This window comes from Coturnix japonica, chromosome 12 (assembly GCF_054131305.1).
Source record: "Coturnix japonica strain WE chromosome 12, WE-NBRP24, whole genome shotgun sequence".
Lineage (NCBI taxonomy): Eukaryota > Metazoa > Chordata > Aves > Galliformes > Phasianidae > Coturnix > Coturnix japonica.
In genome coordinates, this window is record NC_140674.1 from 1,451,557 (window position 1) to 1,468,322 (window position 16,766).

Here is a 16,766-nt window from a genome sequence, read left to right on the forward strand (position 1 = left end):
TCCCAGCTTTTCTTTGTTTTCCTCCGCTCTAACCCTGCTTTTCTTGGTTTTCCTCAGCACTTATTCCTCATTTCTTGGTTTTCCTCCGCACTTATTCCGCTTTTCTTGGTTTTCCTCTGCTCTAAGATCACTTTTCTTGGTTTTCCTCCTTTCTAACCCCGCTTTTCTTGGTTTTCCTCTGCTGTAATCCAGCTTTTCTTGGTTTTCCTCCGCTCTAACCCCGCTTTTCTTGGTTTTCCTCCGCTCTAACCCCGCTTTTCTTTGTTTTCCTCTGCACTTATTCCGCTTTTCTTGGTTTTCCTCCGCTCTAAGTTCGCTTTTCTTGGTTTTCCTCCGCTCTAAACCTGCTTATCTTTCTTTTCCTCCTCTCTAACATCATTTTTCTTGGTATTCCTCTTCTCTAACTTCGCTTTTCTTGGTTTTCCTCCGCTCTATCCCCGCTTTTCTTGGTTTTCCTCACCTCTATCTTCACTTTTCTTTCTTTTCCTCCGCTCTAACCCCGGTTTTCTCGGTTTTCCTTCTCTCTAACCCCGCTTTTCTTGGTTTTCCTCCGCTCTAACTTCGCTTTTCTTGGTTTTCCTCTTTTCTAACCTCGCTTTCCTTGGTTTTCCTCCCCTCTAACCCCGCTTTTCTTGGTTTTTCTCCACTTTAACCCAGCTTTTCTTGGTTTTTCTCCACTCTAACCATGCTTTTCATAGTTTCATAGTTTTGTGCTGGTTGGAAGGGACCTTACAGATCATCGAGTCCAGCTCCCGGGATTCGAGCCTCTGTGTAGCAGAGCGGCACTTCTACCACTTGCGCCATAGGGGGGATTCGAACTACGGGCCCTAGTGTTGCAAGGCGGTGTCTTTAACCACTGCGCCACCGGGGCACACTTGGATTTCTGCTGCTCTAACCGCGCTTTTCTTTGTTTTCTTCCTCTCTAACTTCTTTTTATTGGTTTTCCTTCGCTGTAACCCCGACTATCTTGGTTTTCCTCCGCTCTAACCCCGCTTTTCTCGGTTTTCCTCCGCTCTAACTTCACTTTTCTTGGTTTTCCTCCGCTCTAACCCCGTTTTTCATGCTTTTCCTCCGCTCTAACCCCGCTTTTCTTGGTTTTCCTCCGCTCTAACCCCGCTTTTCTTGGTTCTCCTCCACACTAACCCCGCTTTTCTTCGTTTTCCTCCGCTCTAACCCAGCTTTTCTTTGTTTTCCTCCGCTCTATCCCCACTTTTCTGGGTTTTCCTCACCTCTAACTTACCTTTTCTTTCTTTTCCTCCGCTCTAACCCCGTTTTTCTTGGTTTTCCTTCTCTCTAACCCCGCTTTTCTTGGTTTTCCTCCGCTCTAACCTTGCTTTTCTTGGTTTTCCTCCGCTCTAACTTCACTTTTCTTGGTTTTCCTCCTTTCTAACCCCGCTTTTCTTGGTTTTCCTCCGCTCTATCCCAGCTTTTCTTTGTTTTCCTCCGCTCTAACCCTGCTTTTCTTGGTTCTCCTCAGCACTTATTCCTCATTTCTTGGTTTTCCTCCGCACTTATTCCGCTTTTCTTTGTTTTCCTCTGCTCTAAAATCACTTTTCTTGGTTTTCCTCCTCTCAAACCCCGCTTTTCTTGGTTTTCCTCTGCTCTAACCCAGCTTTTCTTGGTTTTCCTCCGCTATAACCCTGCTTTTCTTGGTTTTCCTCCGCTCTAACTTCGCTTTTCTTGGTTATCCTCCGGTCTAAACCTGGCTATCTTTCTTTTCCTCCTCTCTAACATCATTTTTCTTGGTATTCCTCTTCTCTAACTTCGCTTTTCTTGGTTTTCCTTCTCTCTATCCCCTCTTTTCTTGGTTTTCCTCACTTTTATCTTCACTTTTCTTTCTTTTCCTCCGCTCCAACACCTCTTTGCTTGGTTTTCCTCCGCTCTATCTTCGCTTTTCTTGGTTTTCCTCCGCTCTACCCCCGCTTTTCTTTGTTTTCCTCTGCACTTATTCCGCTTTTCTTAGTTTTCCTCCGCTCTAAGTTCGCTTTTCTTGGTTTTCCTCCGCTCTAAACCTGCTTATCTTTCTTTTCCTCCTCTCTAACATCATTTTTCTTGGTGTTCCTCTTCTCTAACTTCGCTTTTCTTGGTTTTCCTCCGCTCTATCCCCGCATTTCAAGGTTTTCCTCACCTCTATCTTCACTTTTCTTTCTTTTCCTCCACTCTAACCCCGATTATCTTGGTTTTCCTCCACTCTAACCCAGCTTTTACTGGTTTTCTTCTGCTCTATCCCCGCTTCTCTTGGTTTTCCTCACCTCTAACTTCACTTTTCTTGGTTTTCCTCCACTCTAACCCCGATTATCTTGGTTTTCCTCCACTCTAACCCCGCTTTTCTTGGTTTTCTTCTGTTCTAACTCTGCTTTTCTTGGTTTTCCTCCGCTCTAACCCCGCCATTCTTGGTTTTGATCCGCATGAACCTCGCTTTTCTTGGTTTTCCTCCGCTCTAACTATGCATTTCCTAGATTTCCTTCGCTCTAACCCAGCATTTATTGGTCTTACTCCGCTCTAACCCCGCTTTTCTTGGTTTTCCTCACCTCTAACTTCGCTTTTCTTGGTTTTCCTCCGCTCTAACCCCGCTTTTCTTGGTTTTCCTCTGCACTTATTCCGCTTTTCTTGGTTTTCCTCCGCTCTAAGTTCGCTTTTCTTGGTTTTTCTCCACTCTAACCATGCTTTTCATAGTTTCATAGTTTCGTGCTGGTTGGAAGGGACCTTACAGATCATCGACTCCAGCTCCCGGGATTCGAGCCTCTGTGTAGCAGAGCGGCACTTCTACCACTTGCGCCATAGGGGGGATTCGAACTACGGGCCCCAGTGTTGCAAGGCGGCGTCTTTAACCACTGCGCCACCGGGGCACACTTGGATTTCTGCTGCTCTAACCGCGCTTTTCTTTGTTTTCTTCCTCTCTAACTTCTTTTTATTGGTTTTCCTCCGCTCTAACCCCGATTATCTTGGTTTTCCTGCTCTCTAACCCGCTTTTCTTGGTTTTCTTCCGTTCTAACTCTGCTTTTCTTGGTTTTCCTCCACTCTAACCCCGCATTTCTTTGTTTTCATCCGCATGAACCTCGCTTTTCTTGGTTTTCCTCCGCTCTAACCCAGCTTTTCTTGGTTTTCCTCCGCTCTAACTTCGCTTTTCTTGGATTTCCTCCGCTCTAACCCTGCTTATCTTTGTTTTTCTCCTCTCTAACATCATTTTTCTTGGTTTTCCTCTTATCTAACTTCGCTTTTCTTGGTTTTCCTCCGCTCTAAACCAGCTTTTCTGGGTTTTTCTCCACTCTAACCATTCTTTTCTTGGATTTCTGCTGCTCTAACCACGCTTTTCTTTGTATTCTTCCTCTAACTCCTTTTTCTTGATTTTCCTTCGCTCTATCCCCGATTATCATGGTTTTCCTCCACTCTAACCCCGCTTTTCCTGGTTTTCTTCCGTTCTATCTCCGCTTTTCTTGGTTTTCCTCCGCTCTAACTTCACTTTCCTTGGTTTTCCTCCGCACTAACCCCGCTTTTCTTGGTTTTCCTTTGCTCTAACTTCACTTTTCTTGGTCTTCCTCCGAACTAACCCCGCTTTTCTTCGTTTTCCTCCGCTCTAACCCCGCTTTTCTTGGTTTTTCTCCGCTCTAACCCTGCTTTTCTTGGTTTTTCTCCACTCTAACCATACTTTTCTTGGATTTTTGCTGCTCTAACCGCGCTTTTCTTTGTTTTCTTCCTCTCTAACTTCTTTTTATTGGTTTTCCTTCGCTGTAACCCCGACTATCTTGGTTTTCCTCCAATCTAAGCCCGCTTTTCTTGGCTTTCCTCCGCTCTAACTTCACTTTCCTTGGTTTTCCTCCGCTCTAACCCCGCTTTTCTCAGTTTTCCTCCGCTCTAACTTCACTTTTCTTGGTTTTCCTCCGCTCTAACCCCGCTTTACTTGGTTTTCCTCCGCTCTAAACCCGATGTTTTTGGTTTTCCTCCGCTCTAAACCCGCTTTTCTTGGTTCTCCTCCGCACTAACCCCGCTTTTCTTCGTTTTCGTCCGCTCTAACCCAGCTTTTCATTGTTTTCCTCCGCTCTATCCCCGCTTTTCTTGGTTTTCCTCACCTCTAACTTACCTTTTCTTTCTTTTCCTCCGCTCTAACCCCGTTTTTCTTGGTTTTTATTCTCTCTAACCCCGCTTATCTTGGTTTTCCTCCGCTCTATCCCCGCTTTTCTTGGTTTTCCTCCGCTCTATCCCAGCTTTTCTTTGTTTTCCTCCGCTCTAACCCTGCTTATCTTTGTTTTCCTCCTCTCTAACATCATTTTTCTTGGTTTTCCTCTTATCTAACTTCGCTTTTCTTGGTTTTCCTCCGCTCTATACCAGCTTTTCTGGGTTTTTCTCCACTCTAACCATTCTTTTCTTGGATTTCTGCTGCTCTAACCGCGCTTTTCTTTGTTTTCTTCCTCTCTAACTTTATTGGTTTTCCTTCGCTCTAACCCCGATTATCTTGGTTTTCCTGCTCTCTAACCCGCTTTTCTTGGTTTTCTTCCATTCTAACTCTGCTTTTCTTGGTTTTCCTCCACTCTAACCCCGCATTTCTTGGTTTTCATCCGCATGAACCTCGCTTTTCTTGGTTTTCCTCCGCTCTAACCCAGCTTTTCTTGGTTTTCCTCCGCTCTAACTTCGCTTTTCTTGGATTTCCTCCGCTCTAACCCTGCTTATCTTTGTTTTTCTCCTCTCTAACATCATTTTTCTTGGTTTTCCTCTTATCTAACTTCGCTTTTCTTGGTTTTCCTCCGCTCTAAACCAGCTTTTCTGGGTTTTTCTCCACTCTAACCATTCTTTTCTTGGATTTCTGCTGCTCTAACCGCGCTTTTCTTTGTATTCTTCCTCTAACTCCTTTTTCTTGGTTTTCCTTCGCTCTATCCCCGATTATCATGGTTTTCCTCCACTCTAACCCCGCTTTTCCTGGTTTTCTTCCGTTCTATCTCCGCTTTTCTTGGTTTTCCTCCGCTCTAACTTCACTTTCCTTGGTTTTCCTCCGCACTAACCCCGCTTTTCTTGGTTTTCCTTTGCTCTAACTTCACTTTTCTTGGTCTTCCTCCGAACTAACCCCGCTTTTCTTCGTTTTCCTCCGCTCTAACCCCGCTTTTCTTGGTTTTTCTCCGCTCTAACCCTGCTTTTCTTGGTTTTTCTCCACTCTAACCATACTTTTCTTGGATTTTTGCTGCTCTAACCGCGCTTTTCTTTGTTTTCTTCCTCTCTAACTTCTTTTTATTGGTTTTCCTTCGCTGTAACCCCGACTATCTTGGTTTTCCTCCAATCTAAGCCCGCTTTTCTTGGCTTTCCTCCGCTCTAACTTCACTTTCCTTGGTTTTCCTCCGCTCTAACCCCGCTTTTCTCGGTTTTCCTCCGCTCTAACTTCACTTTTCTTGGTTTTCCTCCGCTCTAACCCCGCTTTACTTGGTTTTCCTCCGCTCTAAACCCGATGTTTTTGGTTTTCCTCCGCTCTAAACCCGCTTTTCTTGGTTCTCCTCCACACTAACCCCGCTTTTCTTCGTTTTCGTCCGCTCTAACCCAGCTTTTCATTGTTTTCCTCCGCTCTATCCCCGCTTTTCTTGGTTTTCCTCACCTCTAACTTACCTTTTCTTTCTTTTCCTCCGCTCTAACCCCGTTTTTCTTGGTTTTTATTCTCTCTAACCCCGCTTATCTTGGTTTTCCTCCGCTCTAACCCCGCTTTTCTTGGTTTTCCTCCGCTCTATCCCAGCTTTTCTTTGTTTTCCTCCGCTCTAACCCTGCTTATCTTTGTTTTCCTCCTCTCTAACATCATTTTTCTTGGTTTTCCTCTTATCTAACTTCGCTTTTCTTGGTTTTCCTCCGCTCTATACCAGCTTTTCTGGGTTTTTCTCCACTCTAACCATTCTTTTCTTGGATTTCTGCTGCTCTAACCGCGCTTTTCTTTGTTTTCTTCCTCTCTAACTTTATTGGTTTTCCTTCGCTCTAACCCCGATTATCTTGGTTTTCCTGCTCTCTAACCCGCTTTTCTTGGTTTTCTTCCGTTCTAACTCTGCTTTTCTTGGTTTTCCTCCACTCTAACCCTGCATTTCTTGGTTTTCATCCGCATGAACCTCGCTTTTCTTGGTTTTCCTCCGCTCTAACCCAGCTTTTCTTGGTTTTCCTCCGCTCTAACTTCGCTTTTCTTGGATTTCCTCCGCTCTAACCCTGCTTATCTTTGTTTTTCTCCTCTCTAACATCATTTTTCTTGGTTTTCCTCTTATCTAACTTCGCTTTTCTTGGTTTTCCTCCGCTCTAAACCAGCTTTTCTGGGTTTTTCTCCACTCTAACCATTCTTTTCTTGGATTTCTGCTGCTCTAACCGCGCTTTTCTTTGTATTCTTCCTCTAACTCCTTTTTCTTGGTTTTCCTTCGCTCTATCCCCGATTATCATGGTTTTCCTCCACTCTAACCCCGCTTTTCCTGGTTTTCTTCCGTTCTATCTCCGCTTTTCTTGGTTTTCCTCCGCTCTAACTTCACTTTCCTTGGTTTTCCTCCGCACTAACCCCGCTTTTCTTGGTTTTCCTTTGCTCTAACTTCACTTTTCTTGGTCTTCCTCCGAACTAACCCCGCTTTTCTTCGTTTTCCTCCACTCTAACCCCGCTTTTCTTGGTTTTTCTCCGCTCTAACCCTGCTTTTCTTGGTTTTTCTCCACTCTAACCATACTTTTCTTGGATTTTTGCTGCTCTAACCGCGCTTTTCTTTGTTTTCTTCCTCTCTAACTTCTTTTTATTGGTTTTCCTTCGCTGTAACCCCGACTATCTTGGTTTTCCTCCAATCTAAGCCCGCTTTTCTTGGCTTTCCTCCGCTCTAACTTCACTTTCCTTGGTTTTCCTCCGCTCTAACCCCGCTTTTCTCGGTTTTCCTCCGCTCTAACTTCACTTTTCTTGGTTTTCCTCCGCTCTAACCCCGCTTTACTTGGTTTTCCTTCGCTCTAAACCCGATGTTTTTGGTTTTCCTCCGCTCTAAACCCGCTTTTCTTGGTTCTCCTCCACACTAACCCCGCTTTTCTTCGTTTTCGTCCGCTCTAACCCAGCTTTTCATTGTTTTCCTCCGCTCTATCCCTGCTTTTCTTGGTTTTCCTCACCTCTAACTTACCTTTTCTTTCTTTTCCTCCGCTCTAACCCCGTTTTTCTTGTTTTTTTTTCTCTCTAACCCCACTTATCTTGGTTTTCCTCCGCTCTAACCCCGCTTTTCTTGGTTTTCCTCCGCTCTATCCCAGCTTTTCTTTGTTTTCCTCCGCTCTAACCCTGCTTTTCTTTGTTTTCCTCCTCTCTAACATCATTTTTCTTGGTTTTCCTCTTATCTAACTTCGCTTTTCTTGGTTTTCCTCCGCTCTATACCAGCTTTTCTGGGTTTTTCTCCACTCTAACCATTCTTTTCTTGGATTTCTGCTGCTCTAACCGCGCTTTTCTTTGTATTCTTCCTCTAACTCCTTTTTCTTGGTTTTCCTTCGCTCTATCCCCGATTATCATGGTTTTCCTCCACTCTAACCCCGCTTTTCCTGGTTTTCTTCCTTTCTATCTCCGCTTTTCTTGGTTTTCCTCCGCTCTAACTTCACTTTCCTTGGTTTTCCTCCGCACTAACCCCGCTTTTCTTGGTTTTCCTTTGCTCTAACTTCACTTTTCTTGGTCTTCCTCCGAACTAACCCCGCTTTTCTTCGTTTTCCTCCGCTCTAACCCCGCTTTTCTTGGTTTTTCTCCGCTCTAACCCTGCTTTTCTTGGTTTTTCTCCACTCTAACCATACTTTTCTTGGATTTTTGCTGCTCTAACCGCGCTTTTCTTTGTTTTCTTCCTCTCTAACTTCTTTTTATTGGTTTTCCTTCGCTGTAACCCCGACTATCTTGGTTTTCCTCCAATCTAAGCCCGCTTTTCTTGGCTTTCCTCCGCTCTAACTTCACTTTCCTTGGTTTTCCTCCGCTCTAACCCCGCTTTTCTCGGTTTTCCTCCGCTCTAACTTCACTTTTCTTGGTTTTCCTCCGCTCTAACCCCGCTTTACTTGGTTTTCCTCCGCTCTAAACCCGATGTTTTTGGTTTTCCTCCGCTCTAAACCCGCTTTTCTTGGTTCTCCTCCACACTAACCCCGCTTTTCTTCGTTTTCATCCGCTCTAACCCAGCTTTTCATTGTTTTCCTCCGCTCTATCCCTGCTTTTCTTGGTTTTCCTCACCTCTAACTTACCTTTTCTTTCTTTTCCTCCGCTCTAACCCCGTTTTTCTTGTTTTTTTTTCTCTCTAACCCCGCTTATCTTGGTTTTCCTCCGCTCTAACCCCGCTTTTCTTGGTTTTCCTCCGCTCTATCCCAGCTTTTCTTTGTTTTCCTCCGCTCTAACCCTGCTTTTCTTTGTTTTCCTCCTCTCTAACATCATTTTTCTTGGTTTTCCTCTTATCTAACTTCGCTTTTCTTGGTTTTCCTCCGCTCTATACCAGCTTTTCTGGGTTTTTCTCCACTCTAACCATTCTTTTCTTGGATTTCTGCTGCTCTAACCGCGCTTTTCTTTGTTTTCTTCCTCTCTAACTTTATTGGTTTTCCTTCGCTCTAACCCCGATTATCTTGGTTTTCCTGCTCTCTAACCGCGCTTTTCTTTGTTTTCTTCCTCTCTAACTTCTTTTTATTGGTTTTCCTTCGCTGTAACCCCGACTATCTTGGTTTTCCTCCAATCTAAGCCCGCTTTTCTTGGCTTTCCACCGCTCTAACTTCACTTTCCTTGGTTTTCCTCCGCTCTAACCCCGCTTTTCTCGGTTTTCCTCTGCTCTAACTTCACTTTTCTTGGTTTTCCTCCGCTCTAACCCCGCTTTACTTGGTTTTCCTCCGCTCTAAACCCGATGTTTTTGGTTTTCCTCCGCTCTAAACCCGCTTTTCTTGGTTCTCCTCCGCACTAACCCCGCTTTTCTTCGTTTTCGTCCGCTCTAACCCAGCTTTTCATTGTTTTCCTCCGCTCTATCCCCGCTTTTCTTGGTTTTCCTCACCTCTAACTTACCTTTTCTTTCTTTTCCTCCGCTCTAACCCCGTTTTTCTTGGTTTTTTTCCTCTCTAACCCCGCTTATCTTGGTTTTCCTCCGCTCTAACCCCGCTTTTTTTGGTTTTCCTCCGCTCTATCCCAGCTTTTCTTTGTTTTCCTCCGCTCTAACCCTGCTTTTCTTGGTTTTCCTCAGCAATTATTCCTCATTTCTAGGTTTTCCTCCGCACTTATTCCGCTTTTCTTGGTTTTCCTCTGCTCTAAGATCACTTTTCTTGGTTTTCCTCCTTTCTAACCCCGCTTTTCTTGGTTTTCCTTCGCACTAAACCTGCTTATCTTTCTTTTCCTCCTCTCTAACAACATTTTTCTTGGTATTCCTCTTCTTTAACTTCGCTTTTCTTGGTTTTCCTCCGCTCTATCCCCGCTTTTCTTGGTTTTCCTCACCTCTATCTTCACTTTTCTTTCTTTTCCTCCGCTCTAACCCCGGTTTTCTCGGTTTTCCTTCTATCTAACTTCGCTTTTCTTGGTTTTCCTCTTTTCTAACCTCGCTTTCCTTGGTTTTCCTCCCCTCTAACCCCGCTTTTCTTGGTTTTTCTCCACTTTAACCCAGCTTTTCTTGGTTTTTCTCCACTCAAACCATGCTTTTCATAGTTTCATAGTTTCGTGCTGGTTGGAAGGGACCTTACAGATCATCGAGTCCAGCTCCCGGGATTCGAGCCTCTGTGTAGCAGAGCGGCACTTCTACCACTTGCGCCATAGGGGGGATTCGAACTACGGGCCCCAGTGTTGCAAGGCGGTGTCTTTAACCACTGCGCCACCGGGGCACACTTGGATTTCTGCTGCTCTAACCGCGCTTTTCTTTGTTTTCTTCCTCTCTAACTTCTTTTTATTGGTTTTCCTTCGCTGTAACCCCGACTATCTTGGTTTTCCTCTGCTCTAACCCCGCATTTCTCGGTTTTCCTCCGCTCTAACTTCACTTTTCTTGGTTTTCCTCCGCTCTAACCCCGTTTTTCATGCTTTTCCTCCGCTCTAAACCCGATTTTCTTGGTTTTCCTCCGCTCTAACCCCGCTTTTCGTGGTTCTCCTCCACACTAACTCCGCTTTTCTTCGTTTTCCTCCGCTCTAACCCAGCTTTTCTTTGTTTTCCTCCGCTCTATCCCCGCTTTTCTGGGTTTTCCTCACCTCTAACTTACCTTTTCTTTCTTTTCCTCCGCTCTAACCCCGCTTTTCTTGGTTTTCCTCCCCTCTAACCCCGCTTTTCTTGGTTTTCCTCCGCTCTAACCCCGCTTTTCTTGGTTTTCCTCCGCTCTATCCCCGCTTTTCTTGGTTTTCCTCCGCTCTATCCCAGCTTTTCTTTGTTTTCCTCCGCTCTATCCCAGCTTTTCTTTGTTTTCCTCCGCTCTAACCCTGCTTTTCTTGGTTTTCCTCAGCACTTATTCCTCATTTCTTGGTTTTCCTCCGCACTTATTCCGCTTTTCTTGGTTTTCCTCTGCTCTAAGATCACTTTTCTTGGTTTTCCTCCTTTCTAACCCCGCTTTTCTTGGTTTTCCTCTGCTGTAATCCAGCTTTTCTTGGTTTTCCTCCGCTCTAACCCCGCTTTTCTTGGTTTTCCTCCGCTCTAACCCCGCTTTTCTTTGTTTTCCTCTGCACTTATTCCGCTTTTCTTGGTTTTCCTCCGCTCTAAGTTCGCTTTTCTTGGTTTTCCTCCGCTCTAAACCTGCTTATCTTTCTTTTCCTCCTCTCTAACATCATTTTTCTTGGTATTCCTCTTCTCTAACTTCGCTTTTCTTGGTTTTCCTCCGCTCTATCCCCGCTTTTCTTGGTTTTCCTCACCTCTATCTTCACTTTTCTTTCTTTTCCTCCGCTCTAACCCCGGTTTTCTCGGTTTTCCTTCTCTCTAACCCCGCTTTTCTTGGTTTTCCTCCGCTCTAACTTCGCTTTTCTTGGTTTTCCTCTTTTCTAACCTCGCTTTCCTTGGTTTTCCTCCCCTCTAACCCCGCTTTTCTTGGTTTTTCTCCACTTTAACCCAGCTTTTCTTGGTTTTTCTCCACTCTAACCATGCTTTTCATAGTTTCATAGTTTCGTGCTGGTTGGAAGGGACCTTACAGATCATCGAGTCCAGCTCCCGGGATTCGAGCCTCTGTGTAGCAGAGCGGCACTTCTACCACTTGCGCCATAGGGGGGATTCGAACTACGGGCCCTAGTGTTGCAAGGCGGTGTCTTTAACCACTGCGCCACCGGGGCACACTTGGATTTCTGCTGCTCTAACCGCGCTTTTCTTTGTTTTCTTCCTCTCTAACTTCTTTTTATTGGTTTTCCTTCGCTGTAACCCCGACTATCTTGGTTTTCCTCCGCTCTAACCCCGCTTTTCTCGGTTTTCCTCCGCTCTAACTTCACTTTTCTTGGTTTTCCTCCGCTCTAACCCCGTTTTTCATGCTTTTCCTCCGCTCTAACCCCGCTTTTCTTGGTTTTCCTCCGCTCTAACCCCGCTTTTCTTGGTTCTCCTCCACACTAACCCCGCTTTTCTTCGTTTTCCTCCGCTCTAACCCAGCTTTTCTTTGTTTTCCTCCGCTCTATCCCCACTTTTCTGGGTTTTCCTCACCTCTAACTTACCTTTTCTTTCTTTTCCTCCGCTCTAACCCCGTTTTTCTTGGTTTTCCTTCTCTCTAACCCCGCTTTTCTTGGTTTTCCTCCGCTCTAACCTTGCTTTTCTTGGTTTTCCTCCGCTCTAACTTCACTTTTCTTGGTTTTCCTCCTTTCTAACCCCGCTTTTCTTGGTTTTCCTCCGCTCTATCCCAGCTTTTCTTTGTTTTCCTCCGCTCTAACCCTGCTTTTCTTGGTTCTCCTCAGCACTTATTCCTCATTTCTTGGTTTTCCTCCGCACTTATTCCGCTTTTCTTTGTTTTCCTCTGCTCTAAAATCACTTTTCTTGGTTTTCCTCCTCTCAAACCCCGCTTTTCTTGGTTTTCCTCTGCTCTAACCCAGCTTTTCTTGGTTTTCCTCCGCTATAACCCTGCTTTTCTTGGTTTTCCTCCGCTCTAACTTCACTTTTCTTGGTTATCCTCCGCTCTAAACCTGGCTATCTTTCTTTTCCTCCTCTCTAACATCATTTTTCTTGGTATTCCTCTTCTCTAACTTCGCTTTTCTTGGTTTTCCTTCTCTCTATCCCCTCTTTTCTTGGTTTTCCTCACTTTTATCTTCACTTTTCTTTCTTTTCCTCCGCTCCAACACCTCTTTGCTTGGTTTTCCTCCGCTCTATCTTCGCTTTTCTTGGTTTTCCTCCGCTCTACCCCCGCTTTTCTTTGTTTTCCTCTGCACTTATTCCGCTTTTCTTAGTTTTCCTCCGCTCTAAGTTCGCTTTTCTTGGTTTTCCTCCGCTCTAAACCTGCTTATCTTTCTTTTCCTCCTCTCTAACATCATTTTTCTTGGTATTCCTCTTCTCTAACTTCGCTTTTCTTGGTTTTCCTCCGCTCTATCCCCGCATTTCAAGGTTTTCCTCACCTCTATCTTCACTTTTCTTTCTTTTCCTCCACTCTAACCCCGATTATCTTGGTTTTCCTCCACTCTAACCCAGCTTTTACTGGTTTTCTTCTGCTCTATCCCCGCTTCTCTTGGTTTTCCTCACCTCTAACTTCACTTTTCTTGGTTTTCCTCCACTCTAACCCCGATTATCTTGGTTTTCCTCCACTCTAACCCCGCTTTTCTTGGTTTTCTTCTGTTCTAACTCTGCTTTTCTTGGTTTTCCTCCGCTCTAACCCCGCCATTCTTGGTTTTGATCCGCATGAACCTCGCTTTTCTTGGTTTTCCTCCGCTCTAACTATGCATTTCCTAGATTTCCTTCGCTCTAACCCAGCATTTATTGGTCTTACTCCGCTCTAACCCCGCTTTTCTTGGTTTTCCTCACCTCTAACTTCGCTTTTCTTGGTTTTCCTCCGCTCTAACCCCGCTTTTCTTGGTTTTCCTCTGCACTTATTCCGCTTTTCTTGGTTTTCCTCCGCTCTAAGTTCGCTTTTCTTGGTTTTTCTCCACTCTAACCATGCTTTTCATAGTTTCATAGTTTCGTGCTGGTTGGAAGGGACCTTACAGATCATCGAGTCCAGCTCCCGGGATTCGAGCCTCTGTGTAGCAGAGCGGCACTTCTACCACTTGCGCCATAGGGGGGATTCGAACTACGGGCCCCAGTCTTGCAAGGCGGCGTCTTTAACCACTGCGCCACCGGGGCACACTTGGATTTCTGCTGCTCTAACCGCGCTTTTCTTTGTTTTCTTCCTCTCTAACTTCTTTTTATTGGTTTTCCTCCGCTCTAACCCCGATTATCTTGGTTTTCCTGCTCTCTAACCCGCTTTTCTTGGTTTTCTTCCGTTCTAACTCTGCTTTTCTTGGTTTTCCTCCACTCTAACCCCGCATTTCTTTGTTTTCATCCACATGAACCTCGCTTTTCTTGGTTTTCCTCCGCTCTAACCCAGCTTTTCTTGGTTTTCCTCCGCTCTAACTTCGCTTTTCTTGGATTTCCTCCGCTCTAACCCTGCTTATCTTTGTTTTTCTCCTCTCTAACATCATTTTTCTTGGTTTTCCTCTTATCTAACTTCGCTTTTCTTGGTTTTCCTCCGCTCTAAACCAGCTTTTCTGGGTTTTTCTCCACTCTAACCATTCTTTTCTTGGATTTCTGCTGCTCTAACCACGCTTTTCTTTGTATTCTTCCTCTAACTCCTTTTTCTTGGTTTTCCTTCGCTCTATCCCCGATTATCATGGTTTTCCTCCACTCTAACCCCGCTTTTCCTGGTTTTCTTCCGTTCTATCTCCGCTTTTCTTGGTTTTCCTCCGCTCTAACTTCACTTTCCTTGGTTTTCCTCCGCACTAACCCCGCTTTTCTTGGTTTTCCTTTGCTCTAACTTCACTTTTCTTGGATTTCCTCCGCTCCTACCCTGCTTTTCTTCGTTTTCCTCCGCTCTAACCCCGCTTTTCTTGGTTTTCCTCTGCACTTATTCCGCTTTTCTTGGTTTTCCTCCGCTCTAAGTTCGCTTTTCTTGGTTTTTCTCCACTCTAACCATGCTTTTCATAGTTTCATAGTTTCGTGCTGGTTGGAAGGGACCTTACAGATCATCGAGTCCAGCTCCCGGGATTCGAGCCTCTGTGTAGCAGAGCGGCACTTCTACCACTTGCGCCATAGGGGGGATTCGAACTACAGGCCCCAGTGTTGCAAGGCGGCGTCTTTAACCACTGCGCCACCAGGGCACACTTGGATTTCTGCTGCTCTAACCGCGCTTTTCTTTGTTTTCTTCCTCTCTAACTTCTTTTTATTGGTTTTCCTCCGCTCTAACCCCGATTATCTTGGTTTTCCTGCTCTCTAACCCGCTTTTCTTGGTTTTCTTCCGTTCTAACTCTGCTTTTCTTGGTTTTCCTCCACTCTAACCCTGCATTTCTTGGTTTTCATCCGCATGAACCTCGCTTTTCTTGGTTTTCCTCCGCTCTAACCCAGCTTTTCTTGGTTTTCCTCTTATCTAACTTCGCTTTTCTTGGTTTTCCTCCGCTCTAAACCAGCTTTTCTGGGTTTTTCTCCACTCTAACCATTCTTTTCTTGGATTTCTGCTGCTCTAACCACGCTTTTCTTTGTATTCTTACTCTAACACCTTTTTCTTGGTTTTCCTTCGCTCTATCCCCGATTATCATGGTTTTCCTCCACTCTAACCCCGCTTTTCCTGGTTTTCTTCCGTTCTATCTCCGCTTTTCTTGGTTTTCCTCCGCTCTAACTTCACTTTCCTTGGTTTTCTTCCGCACTAACCCCGCTTTTCTTGGTTTTCCTTTGCTCTAACTTCACTTTTCTTGGATTTCCTCCGCTCCTACCCTGCTTTTCTTCGTTTTCCTCCGCTCTAACCCTGCTTTTCTTGGTTTTTCTCCACTCTAACCATACTTTTCTTGGATTTTTGCTGCTCTAACCGCGCTTTTCTTTGTTTTCTTCCTCTCTAACTTCTTTTTATTGGTTTTCCTTCGCTGTAACCCCGACTATCTTGGTTTTCCTCCAATCTAAGCCCGCTTTTCTTGGCTTTCCTCCGCTCTAACTTCACTTTCCTTGGTTTTCCTCCGTCCCTACCCCGCTTTTCTCGGTTTTCCTCCGCTCTAACTTCACTTTTCTTGGTTTTCCTCCGCTCTAACCCCGCTTTACTTGGTTTTCCTCCGCTCTAAACCCGATGTTTTTGGTTTTCCTCCGCTCTAAACCCGCTTTTCTTGGTTCTCCTCCACACTAACCCCGCTTTTCTTCGTTTTCGTCCGCTCTAACCCAGCTTTTCATTGTTTTCCTCCGCTCTATCCCCGCTTTTCTTGGTTTTCCTCACCTCTAACTTACCTTTTCTTTCTTTTCCTCCGCTCTAACCCCGTTTTTCTTGGTTTTTTTTCTCTCTAACCCCGCTTATCTTGGTTTTCCTCCGCTCTAACCCCGCTTTTCTTGGTTTTCCTCCGCTCTATCCCAGCTTTTCTTTGTTTTCCTCCGCTCTAACCCTGCTTTTCTTTGTTTTCCTCCTCTCTAACATCATTTTTCTTGGTTTTCCTCTTATCTAACTTCGCTTTTCTTGGTTTTCCTCCGCTCTATACCAGCTTTTCTGGGTTTTTCTCCACTCTAACCATTCTTTTCTTGGATTTCTGCTGCTCTAACCGCGCTTTTCTTTGTTTTCTTCCTCTCTAACTTTATTGGTTTTCCTTCGCTCTAACCCCGATTATCTTGGTTTTCCTGCTCTCTAACCGCGCTTTTCTTTGTTTTCTTCCTCTCTAACTTCTTTTTATTGGTTTTCCTTCGCTGTAACCCCGACTATCTTGGTTTTCCTCCAATCTAAGCCCGCTTTTCTTGGCTTTCCTCCGCTCTAACTTCACTTTCCTTGGTTTTCCTCCGCTCTAACCCCGCTTTTCTCGGTTTTCCTCTGCTCTAACTTCACTTTTCTTGGTTTTCCTCCGCTCTAACCCCGCTTTACTTGGTTTTCCTCCGCTCTAAACCCGATGTTTTTGGTTTTCCTCCGCTCTAAACCCGCTTTTCTTGGTTCTCCTCCGCACTAACCCCGCTTTTCTTCGTTTTCGTCCGCTCTAACCCAGCTTTTCATTGTTTTCCTCCGCTCTATCCCCGCTTTTCTTGGTTTTCCTCACCTCTAACTTACCTTTTCTTTCTTTTCCTCCGCTCTAACCCCGTTTTTCTTGGTTTTTATTCTCTCTAACCCCGCTTATCTTGGTTTTCCTCCGCTCTAACCCCGCTTTTCTTGGTTTTCCTCCGCTCTATCCCAGCTTTTCTTTGTTTTCCTCCGCTCTAACCCTGCTTATCTTTGTTTTCCTCCTCTCTAACATCATTTTTCTTGGTTTTCCTCTTATCTAACTTCGCTTTTCTTGGTTTTCCTCCGCTCTATACCAGCTTTTCTGGGTTTTTCTCCACTCTAACCATTCTTTTCTTGGATTTCTGCTGCTCTAACCGCGCTTTTCTTTGTTTTCTTCCTCTCTAGCTTTATTGGTTTTCCTTCGCTCTAACCCCGATTATCTTGGTTTTCCTGCTCTCTAACCCGCTTTTCTTGGTTTTCTTCCGTTCTAACTCTGCTTTTCTTGGTTTTCCTCCACTCTAACCCCGCATTTCTTGGTTTTCATCCGCATGAACCTCGCTTTTCTTGGTTTTCCTCCGCTCTAACCCAGCTTTTCTTGGTTTTCCTCCGCTCTAACTTCGCTTTTCTTGGATTTCCTCCGCTCTAACCCTGCTTATCTTTGTTTTTCTCCTCTCTAACATCATTTTTCTTGGTTTTCCTCTTATCTAACTTCGCTTTTCTTGGTTTTCCTCCGCTCT